This window comes from Botryllus schlosseri, unplaced genomic scaffold, assembly GCF_051294905.1.
Source record: "Botryllus schlosseri isolate E-star unplaced genomic scaffold, Bs_hap1 Bs33a, whole genome shotgun sequence".
Taxonomy (NCBI): Eukaryota; Metazoa; Chordata; class Ascidiacea; order Stolidobranchia; family Styelidae; genus Botryllus; species Botryllus schlosseri.
The window spans coordinates 75,337-87,892 of NW_027648642.1; positions in this window are offsets into that span (position 1 = coordinate 75,337).

Here is a 12,556-nt window from a genome sequence, read left to right on the forward strand (position 1 = left end):
CTTGACTACCGATTACCACAAGCGTAGTAATATTACAGGATTTTCGACCTCGCAGAAGAAATATGCTTCATCTAACGCAGCATCGCTCTTCAGGATTTACACAGCTCGGTAACGTGTTAAAATAGGTAGTACTACATGTAACCCATGATAGTTGATCAATGATTGCAAGTAGGCTATATAGGACGTGTATAGTCATTGACGTGGAGGCCGAAAGCCTGATCGAATCAGTTTACCATTCTAGCTACTGGTTAATCATGAAATGATCGCCTCCCACCTGTTAGCATGTATTCCCAGTTTAGAATTGCCACTTCTACCACAAAATCTAATCAACATCTTTACGAAAACTCAGAATTCCAATTTTGTTAAGGAATCGCCATAATGAAGAGAGCAGACAACATGCTGATGCAGAGGTGAAAGAAAACGAGATATACGAAATGAATGGATCTTGAAAACAAGCATCCGGCTTACCGAGTCTAGATGGAAACAGTGTGACTTGCTCAGGAAAGGAATTTGAAACAATAAATGGGAATCAAACAGCGACGGATGCGCTACAGTTTTGTCGATAACAGTGTTCAATCACCTGACGGGATTGTCAAGAAAAACATCCTGTATGGGAACGTTTAACTGGTGCGGAATATCGAATACCACTTTAGGAAGCTCTTTGGCTTTCTCAGTCGGTGCAATGTGTTTGGTGACATGTGAGCATCGTAATTAGTGGGAAGGTCAAATTAGCCGATACGGCATTGCTTTGCGCCACTGATTGCACTGGTCAACAAAGTAAGAGTAAAAGTAGCAGTCTAGTTTAATTACTGCAAAAAATTTCATACTCACATTTTCTGTCTCCAACGACAACACAGAACGTTCCACTACAATGATCGATGATGTTTTTGCCATCTTACAAAGAACAAGAAACAACTCTAGTTTGTAATTTTAGTTGTTGCTGGCCTCCGCAGAAATGTGCCCTTCACCGTCAAGCAGACATTAATTGGCAACATAAAATGATATCGGTCATCATCACACCTCTGTCAATAATCGGCCAATACCCAGGCGAGGTAAGCCAGGCTGTCAAGCGTTGGCCCATACAGCAAGTAATCAAGTGACTATATATGTCCTATACCAAATGTGGATAGAATTTCGTCTCCATTGAGCCACCTCTAAGCAATAATGAACATCAATAAAATTTTACACAGGGTGTTTTGTAAGCAAGTTACGTAACATTTTGGCAGGGTCGGACAGACAAATTTAGAAAATTAGTTTTCAATGACCACCCTAATGCACATACTGGATTCAATGCAATAACCAGGGTAATCACATCGTTATAATTAATACATTTTGTCCCATGTTCAGTGGGGATATCACAGGGGTGCCAGACCAAAGTGGCGTCGCGGGCCGGACCAGTCACATTATTCTAAAATGTTACCTCAAAATCTATGTCCGTGTTCATACTTGAATACTATAACACACAGCCATAGCCCCAATGGATCTTAAGATACTATTTTATCAACATATTTATTCGCAAACAATTGAATCGGCGAAATGACGATGATTATTCGATTGGATCAAGTTATATGAATTGTTAATACAGTGAAGGCGATATACGTTGGCACATTGTCATGATGGCTTGGTTTCAGTCGCAATCTGGCAATTGTCCTGTGTGTGCGTTGTAAGGAATACACGAGATTTAGCTGCAAACGCAGGCCCTGAAATTTGGTTCGTTATTAATATACATTGATTCGGCATTTCTGGAATTCGAGGAGCTTTCAAGTCATTAGTGAAAATGAAGTGCGACCACAGTCATTTCAAACATATTTTTATGTAACAATCATGTCCTCCATGTAGCCTCCAGATATCGGGTTGTCATCGGGGGTTTCACATCTATGAATGACTACGTTTAAGTTCATTTTAAACAAAACTCTGAGCTCAGTGTGCAATTTTTCCATGAGGTGTCATTGGCAGCGACTTGTTGCTGATGGTGATAACAGCGAAACCTTAACACCTCTGTCGGTTGGTTATAATAGGCGTATCAACATATTGGACATTTTCTGCCTTGAGGGATTAATCATTGAAATTAATCACAACATTTGTCAGAAATGTGCTGTTTATTAAAGCCATTTTTCAGAATTGCTTCGCGGGCCGGCTGGATTCGTTTGGCGGCCGTATGTTTGACACCCCTGGTATAGTGTCTTCAAACTTTTAGTGTCCCTAAATATTTATTTTAGACATTGGTCTTACCTTTGTTTTATTTTAAAATCCCAGAATCGAACTACGGATTTTGTTATGGCTAATGTCATCAATCCAAATAAATTCAGAAATCAACAATCGTAAAAGCATTTTCGTGAAGCTTAGTTATATAAATTCAACGGCATTAAAGAAAGTTTCATGCACAAATGCCTCCGACACTTCTTGGGACGACAGCCAGTGCAATTCATGTCGTATTCGTACACATTGGTTTAACAAGTGTTTAAGAATGGTGAGGTATATACGCTACATACATGGATTTCAATGATTAAGCGTCAACTATAGCTATTTCATGGACATATTTTCAATATGATAACAAAGATTGTTGGTACTAGTTTGCAATTCGTATATAGCCTACGTACAAAATGAGCTTATATTTTTTCTCGAAGATTATAAATAGACCTACATATCATTTATGCATTCTTCAATCCTTGATACGTTCTGATGGCGTACATTGGTGCAGTCGTACCTGTACAGAAGTCAGAAATCTCATCAGATCCATGAAACTATGAAATGTGGTGTTCAATCTTATTTCTGTCTATGGTTCGATATGAACTATGAAGGACATGGAAACGAACGTTTCACTTCATCTGACGGTACGATGTCATTTCAACCATGAACTGCAACTGGCTTCCTTTCTATATGAGCAGTTGAACACTCACCATGTCTGTATAGCATTGTTGTGAAGTAGTGATATGTCTTTGCCATTCGTATGATGTGGTAACTCATGGCAATTTCAAGGGGTCAATGACATAATCGTGCGCCCCTTCGAGTTCCCCAATTGGGGGTGTGGGTGCGGTAGTTACGGCCCTAGTAGATCCAAAGCTAAAACTCCTAAGTAGATTATTTTCGTCCGCTGCTCTATTCGCGTCGCGAAACACAATGATCAGATCCCCGCACTGTGTGATTGGGACTTACGTGATACATTCTGGGCCAGCATCGAACAATTCATTGGTGGATGGGGAACTATACAGAGAAGTGAAGAAAGATTTTTCAATATGCATGATGTATACAGGCTACTTTGTATGTCTTGTACCGAAACAACTGAAGTTGCGATGTCAGAATATTCAATCCAATGATACAATCAACCTGTGACTCTTTCATTATGTACACTGATTTCCAGGCCGGACATTTTAAACCGACTTCAAAGATTAATACGCTCCGATAAATCCTCAATCCATTAAGAGTCGTTGATGTGGTGCAGTATACCTCTGCCAGAAGTTGTTGATTATTTGCAATTATGGCTAGTTTTAGCTTACTAAAATACGGCCTGCCGAAGTTCAGTAAATCTGTACATCAATTTCACTTCATTGCGAGTTCATTGCATACCCCTTTCAACGGCATACGGCATATGACGCTGCCGCGATACTTGGTTACTTCAGCATTATCTTCCAGTTATTATACGCTTGAAATTATTTTAGTTGCTGTTAGCCGTAGGTTGTCATATCCAGTAGAAAAAGCCACTACTGTTTCTCCCTAACGTTTTCGATTTGTACATGCTGACTTCATATGGGCCACTACGTCTAATCAGGGTCGGATGAAAAGCTTTGTAGCTATGTAGCCTACGTATAATTAGATAATACGAATATATTTTTAGCGAATAACATAAGAAATATAACTAAACTTACATTAATTCTGAAATTTTCTAAATAGCTCTGTGGCCCACCTCAAAATGTTCTGTGGCCCACCAGTGGGCCATGGCCCACCCTTCGAGAACCCCTGGCCTAGACTGAAAGTTAGCCGAGCTAGAAGTCGGCAGTAAACACCACGAGCGGGACGCATGAGAATGAGAGAGACTTAGCAATGACTGCCTGGAAGATTGCATGAGAGTCGTCAACAAGAATACGAAAGCAAAGTCACAAGGAATTATCAGATTTATCGCACTGGTTTAAAAGGCCATAAGCGGCATTGTCTTGCGTTTTGTCTATTGATTCATCGAAAACTAAATCATGATGGATGCCAGATGCCTTTCCAGTTTCAACAACCCCTCCACTTATATTTCATCGTCAATATCTAGAATAACTAAATCAGATTGATGCCGGTCTGCTTTCAGCGACCAGTGACAATGATTAAATCCAACATTGGTCATCGCCCGCCAATTTCAAAGATAATTCATAGCTCTTGTTGGATCTCGCGAATATTAGCAGGTAGCCTCGAATCACATCTGGCCGTGATAGAAGATAGGAGGACAAGCCTCAATCGGCATGCCGTTTTTGCGATGTTGAGTGAGATTGTGAGAAATCTCATTCAGTTGAGATGATCCGGCGCACTATATGATGCTCAATCATTATTGTACATCGTCAATTCCAATACACACACACTGTTAAGAATGTTCGTCGATTATTCGATTTTCACCACAGCGTAGGATGAGAAAAAGGTAAACGACACCTTCTGGTTAAAAAAATCTTGAATTATCACTCATTCCCATGTTATAAAATGAGTTAAATTCACCAATCCTTATGGACATATATCCCAGGCAGGGCCGTAATAGCACTTCGCCAGCCCCCCCAAAAAACATTGGTCGTGGACCTCCCATAGGGCTATAGACCGAACGTCTGGGGGGCTACTCCCCCAAGACCCCCCTCCGGCAATACCCTGTTTACCGCTATTTATGATATGCGTTGGGAGTTGGTTTAGTGAGTCAGCTTTTGTCGCCTAAGCGCGCCACGCGCGATAAATTTATAGAATTCATGACTGAATGGGTCAATATGGTCGGGAATTGCATATATATTGTTATCAATTTTTATCCTCTCTCTGCTCACGTAATCAGATTTGCCGGTAGAGCTGAGTGATGTGTGTTTGAAAAGGTAGGACCACTCAATAATAATTAAACATCTTCGGGTAGGAACGAAACAGCACATCGTCAGACCCCCAAAACGTGGGTGTTTGGCTCCCATAGGGTGATGAAACGACCCCTCCATCACGTTGTTCGCGTTTGTCACGAAGCCAGCTGTAATGTATCGTGAGCTAGCGCCAAGCGAGAAAATTTTCGATAATTTATGATAAAAGCGGTCAATCATATCGGCGATTGCATATATATTATGCTATCAATTTATTGTCCTCTCTACTCACGTAATTAGATTTACCGGTAGAGCTGATTGAAGTGTCTTGAAAACGGGAGGGCCCGTAAATAACAATTAAACATCTTCGGGCGGGCGGACCCGTTGATATGACTTCGTTTGATGATGTTATTTCGTGTCTTCCAGTCTGCTATATCAAAAATATAGAATCTCCCAAACGTAGGCTTCTAAACTAATAGTCGCACACGATTTCAAATTGGTATTTCTTCACTGGCATAAAATTTTTCCCAGCGGGATGGTATTTGTCTTGTGAGGTTCAGATTGCAAAGACAGGAACATTCGGCGCCAGTCATTTAGGCGCCTATGGACAATTAAACCTATATGTATTTTGTATATATAACGAAGTCCTTGGTCAGCATAAGGCAGGGGCGGGCAACTTCTCCAGTCGGCGGGCTGGATATAGGAAAATCAAGTACTTGGCGGGCCGGATTGCTGAATCGATACATTATTCGCCCATTTATCCACATATACAAGGAATAAATCGTATTCAACAATAGTATTTTAACGACAGCAATGTCCCTTCAAAGCCATTTCTCGCCAATAACGACGAGGATATAATGTGGATTTGGGAACTCCATTGTCATACAGACGCTGCCATGTCTGCTTCTCTTTGATCATAGTGTCCTATATGGTGTGAACACAATCAAATTTGACGGCTCATTGAAATTGGTCTACGTCACATTTTCCATTTGGTCAAAGGCAATTTGACGGTAGTTTTTGGCCGACTTGCCGAGCATTAAATTTGATAAAACGGGTATCGATGGAAAGCTACCGCGGCGCTGGCGGCCAAAAAATATAGATTCTATTCTGCTCGAGGTTCTGGACCCCCCTCCCCCCCCAAAAAAAATCAGCCTGCAATGTTGCATTGTAACGGAGTTTGGTATTGTGACGCAGCCATGCCATCTGAGCAGCTCAGGAGCAAGCGCGCACGAGAGTAAGAATGTGAATGCTCAATCGGTTGCGAAACAATGGCCAATACGCTTGCGGTTTACTCTGCTCCTCACCCAGACGGCATGGTTGCGCCACAATACCAAACTCCGTTACAATGCAAGATTCGAAGCTGATTTTGAGGGTTCCATGACCACGAGCAGAATACAGTTTATATTATCGCAATCAGTACCGCGGTAGCTTTCGATTGATACCAGTTTTATCAATTTTAATGCTTGGCTAGCCGGTCTAAAATGACCGTCCAATTGCCTTTGACCAAAGGGAAAGTGTGACGTAGACCAATTTCACTGAGCCGTGAGATTTGCTTGTGTACACACCATATAGGACACTATGCTGTGATCAATCAACTTACGGTGCAATGTCTAATTAATATTTCAAGGCGTTCGATAAGTCCGGCACCCCAAATTTACCAAGATATCAATTCATTAGGGCTGAGTAGGTGATGAGATAGCGTCGTTGTTTATCTGTGTGACCTTATTTATCTCGATATTAAATTCATGCGGACCGCGGCAACTAGGAAATTTGAAAAGTGGCCCGCGACCCGTTTTGAGTTGGCGACCCCTGGCATAACATTTGTATTACAAAAGCCTACAAGTTGGCGGTTACGGAATCAAAACTAGAAATATCGGTCTGGTGTAAATGACCATTGTAGTCTACAAACACCATGATTACCACAAACGATATTAGGTTTGAGTACATCGTAAATGCCGATAATGCAAGTCTTCTCGCTTCGACGAACTTACGCACAAACCATTGTAGTCTACAAACACCATGATTACCACAAACGATATTAGGTTTGAGTACATCGTAAATGCCGATAATGCAAGTCTTCTCGCTTCGACGAACTTACGCGCAAGCTCTGCTCGCACGCTGCACTTACAAATAGCATATATTCACTAAAACTTGACGTAGTAAGCAAGTATAGCGGGGTATTTCGGCAGGCTGTAGCCGCGGGCCACATTATCATATAAAACGGAAAACTGCCCGCGGGCCGGACAAAATCCCCCGGGCCGTATGTTGCCCATCCCTGGCATAAGGGTATAGACCCTTTCGGCTAAGGTTTTCTCGCTGTCGATCGTTCTGGCACACTTCTTGGAGTCACATGTTATATGGCCTAAAACTTGAATGTATGTCTTGGTGGGTCGTGGCACGGTGATGGCCCAATGCCCAATAATGAAGATACATGGCTACTTTAATTCGCGCGCAGCGCGAAAAATGTTTGAATAAGTTGCATAAATTTAAAAAAAATACTTTATGATTTATGCTAATTCACGAAATAATTTTGGGCCCCCTTCGAGCTCGCCCCCCCCCCAATTGGTGGGTTTGGGGTGCGGCAGTTACGGTGCTGATCCCGGGGGTCGGCTGGGTGCTGCACATACGTGTATCACAACGTGATGAACTAAAAATGGTACAATAGAACTCAGTTCACCCCTTGCATATATCTCCATTAACTCGTCTTCATCCATTGGGTTGAGTATGAGAACGGAACTTGGTACCCGAAATTGCCGACAGTTTGATTTGCATCTCACGATGTGGCAGAAATCTGGTAAATTCACACATCGACCAAAATGACCACCCATCTATCTACAGTGCATTGGTTGCCATCTAATATTTGGACCTTTATTACGATATTAACCTTAACTAGGCATCAGACATCTATAAAAAAGATTCTGAAGATAAATCAGTTACAGCATTAAAAGGTATATAACTGCTTGACAAAGAAATGGGAAATGCTCATTCTGGTAAGTGCTAGTTAAATATTTGTTGATATTTAGTTCTTTGTGGTACACCTTGGGGTATTAAATTCCACATTCTGTTTAACTTGCACTTTCTATTGAATAATTAATTTTTTTGGACAATCTGTCGAAGTTCCACTACATCGCCATGTTTGTTAACACGATTACTGTAAATTAAAATTGAAAATCTAAAATATACAAGCCTTGGCATCGCAATGGAGAAAAATTCGCTCTCATAGTTGTGCCTTACATTGGATGCTGGCCGGATAGGGGCACTGACTCAGCCACAGATCTGTGTTTTATCAATATTAACAACAATTAAAAATGTATAGACACAGACCGATATGAGTAGCGAAATTATGGTGAAACCGCGGTATTTTCTGTAATTTTGCTTGTAAGTCAGAAGCTGGTCATTTTCTTACACGAGTAGCGCTCATAACCAGTTTACTTATATATTCTCCTAAATTCGTTCAAAATAAAGGAACTAATGGTTCTTTATTTATCTTACTTGGCGTAAATAGTGAGAATATCGTGCGACTCGGTATGAACTCCGTAATTCATCTTCAACGGATAAAATCCTTTCTCTGCGATGCCCGATGTACACACCCCGATTACAGGTGACGTTGTACATTGTAGCTCACGACACTAGGATATTTAGTTAAACATACTGGTCAGAAAGCTTCAAATAATATCTACTGTACAAATGGCTCTCACTCGCTAAAGTGGTATAGAACCACACTTCCAGATTTCGAGAAGCAGTGCGCTGCAATATATATTAGCTAGTTCAAAACATTTCGTCGCGAAAACCACTATCTAGATTTTGCTATCTAAAAGTACGCGCATGAAGCGTAAAATACATTTTAGATGAAATATAGTAACCACTGCATTCGTGGAAACACAAAACACATTGTTGAAACTCAGCATATTTCACGCGAAGCGCGACGAATATTTTGGATAATTGATGAATCTTGTTTGGAATGAATGAAAGAATTTTGCAACCAGATCTCAAGGATATATAGAACTGTATAATTGTTTATCCCTGTGACCACTACTACACCATGTGTAGCGTTACGCTATTTTTAATTCTGTGCTCCCACAAAGTTCCAGTCCCCCCTATATCGCCCCTGAGTGTTCCCGCCCCCACAGTGAAGCGCTGGCGACATGGTTAAGACCCACTGTGATAGATGATTCCATAATAAGCTATCGAAGTGCTCGCGAGTAGCTAAAAGGTTTTTTTTTTCGAAATGCGCTTAGCAAGTAATAGTCTTCACTAAGGTGCGCTGATCAATTCAAAAACTACGTTGGCCTCCTTCGAATTTCAGGGATAAGGTCAACAGGTTCATTCTCATCGCACTGGTATCTTGGTATACTGTAATTAGAGAAATTAATTTTTAATTTTTTCAACATTTTGTTATGTTTGTGAAACATGTTATATGTCAATACAGCAGTGTTGGGATCAAGTCACTACCTTCGAGTCACGAGCAGAGGTGGTCAAAGTAGTCAAGAAAGCTACTCAAGTAGAAGTAGAAGTAGCGACGGAAAAATCTACTCAAGTACAAGTAGAAGTACTTTTTCCATGAGCACCCTAAAACTACTTGAAGTAGAAGTAGAATTGACTGACTTTAAAAGTACTCAAGTAAGTAAGTAGTTGTGAAAACGATCCTAATTCGTCCACATGGATTGTAAAAAGGTTCAAATTGAGCTATGCGAAAGGTGACGAGCTTGATTCATATTGATGCATACCAGCAGGTATCCAATTTTCGATAGCATAAGCATTCGTCCACATCATGCGAAGAAAATATAGGATTGATATGGAAATTCGATACTTATCCTCTGTTTTCTCGAACAGCACGTTTTAGAAAATAGCATGGTATGGCGCCATCCCCCATATTATAAGGTCCGTAGTTTAGTCGAAGAGCAATACGGAGAAGTTGTATAGGATACGGTGTAAACACTTCGCACGATTAGTAAACGTTAATAGAAAATATGGTGGACCGTAAAAATGCGATATTGTGTAACTTTATTTCCGGAAATTAAAGGCATTACTACACTTGCTTTTATACTTCAACATGTAAGTTATCCAGATAAAAGAACGGATTTTAATTATAATTTAAAGTATATGATACTCGGAATTGAAAATGAAACATAAATTCTACTTCTAATAGCGAGACACGTTTTTCATGCCTTTAGTCCAGAAAGTTTCAAAGGTGGTATGTCAAAACAGCTCTAAAAGTCCACTTTGCCAGGATAGGACACGCCATGCGCATGCTAGATTACGATATGACAAGTAAATGCTAAATTGCGAAACATCAGTGGCACGGTGATGGCCCAATGCCCAATAATGAAGATACATGGCTACTGTAATTCGCGCGCAGCGCGAAAAATGTTTGAATAAGTTGCATAAATTTAAAAAAAATACTTTATGATTTATGCTAATTCACGAAATAATTTTGGGCCCCCTTCGAGCTCGCCCCCCCCCAATTGGTGGGTTTGGGGTGCGGCAGTTACGGTGCTGATCCCGGGGGTCGGCTGGGTGCTGCACATACGTGTATCACAACGTGATGAACTAAAAATGGTACAATAGAACTCAGTTCACCCCTGGCATATATCTCCATTAACTCGTCTTCATCCATTGGGTTGAGTATGAGAACGGAACTTGGTACCCGAAATTGCCGACAGTTTGATTTGCATCTCACGATGTGGCAGAAATCTGGTAAATTCACACATCGACCAAAATGACCACCCATCTATCTACAGTGCATTGGTTGCCATCTAATATTTGGACCTTTATTACGATATTAACCTTAACTAGGCATCAGACATCTATAAAAAAGATTCTGAAGATAAATCAGTTACAGCATTAAAAGGTATATAACTGCTTGACAAAGAAATGGGAAATGCTCATTCTGGTAAGTGCTAGTTAAATATTTGTTGATATTTAGTTCTTTGTGGTACACCTTGGGGTATTAAATTCCACATTCTGTTTAACTTGCACTTTCTATTGAATAATTAATTTTTTTGGACAATCTGTCGAAGTTCCACTACATCGCCATGTTTGTTAACACGATTACTGTAAATTAAAATTGAAAATCTAAAATATACAAGCCTTGGCATCGCAATGGAGAAAAATTCGCTCTCATAGTTGTGCCTTACATTGGATGCTGGCCGGATAGGGGCACTGACTCAGCCACAGATCTGTGTTTTATCAATATTAACAACAATTAAAAATGTATAGACACAGACCGATATGAGTAGCGAAATTATGGTGAAACCGCGGTATTTTCTGTAATTTTGCTTGTAAGTCAGAAGCTGGTCATTTTCTTACACGAGTAGCGCTCATAACCAGTTTACTTATATATTCTCCTAAATTCGTTCAAAATAAAGGAACTAATGGTTCTTTATTTATCTTACTTGGCGTAAATAGTGAGAATATCGTGCGACTCGGTATGAACTCCGTAATTCATCTTCAACGGATAAAATCCTTTCTCTGCGATGCCCGATGTACACACCCCGATTACAGGTGACGTTGTACATTGTAGCTCACGACACTAGGATATTTAGTTAAACATACTGGTCAGAAAGCTTCAAATAATATCTACTGTACAAATGGCTCTCACTCGCTAAAGTGGTATAGAACCACACTTCCAGATTTCGAGAAGCAGTGCGCTGCAATATATATTAGCTAGTTCAAAACATTTCGTCGCGAAAACCACTATCTAGATTTTGCTATCTAAAAGTACGCGCATGAAGCGTAAAATACATTTTAGATGAAATATAGTAACCACTGCATTCGTGGAAACACAAAACACATTGTTGAAACTCAGCATATTTCACGCGAAGCGCGACGAATATTTTGGATAATTGATGAATCTTGTTTGGAATGAATGAAAGAATTTTGCAACCAGATCTCAAGGATATATAGAACTGTATAATTGTTTATCCCTGTGACCACTACTACACCATGTGTAGCGTTACGCTATTTTTAATTCTGTGCTCCCACAAAGTTCCAGTCCCCCCTATATCGCCCCTGAGTGTTCCCGCCCCCACAGTGAAGCGCTGGCGACATGGTTAAGACCCACTGTGATAGATGATTCCATAATAAGCTATCGAAGTGCTCGCGAGTAGCTAAAAGGTTTTTTTTTTCGAAATGCGCTTAGCAAGTAATAGTCTTCACTAAGGTGCGCTGATCAATTCAAAAACTACGTTGGCCTCCTTCGAATTTCAGGGATAAGGTCAACAGGTTCATTCTCATCGCACTGGTATCTTGGTATACTGTAATTAGAGAAATTAATTTTTAATTTTTTCAACATTTTGTTATGTTTGTGAAACATGTTATATGTCAATACAGCAGTGTTGGGATCAAGTCACTACCTTCGAGTCACGAGCAGAGGTGGTCAAAGTAGTCAAGAAAGCTACTCAAGTAGAAGTAGAAGTAGCGACGGAAAAATCTACTCAAGTACAAGTAGAAGTACTTTTTCCATGAGCACCCTAAAACTACTTGAAGTAGAAGTAGAATTGACTGACTTTAAAAGTACTCAAGTAAGTAAGTAGTTG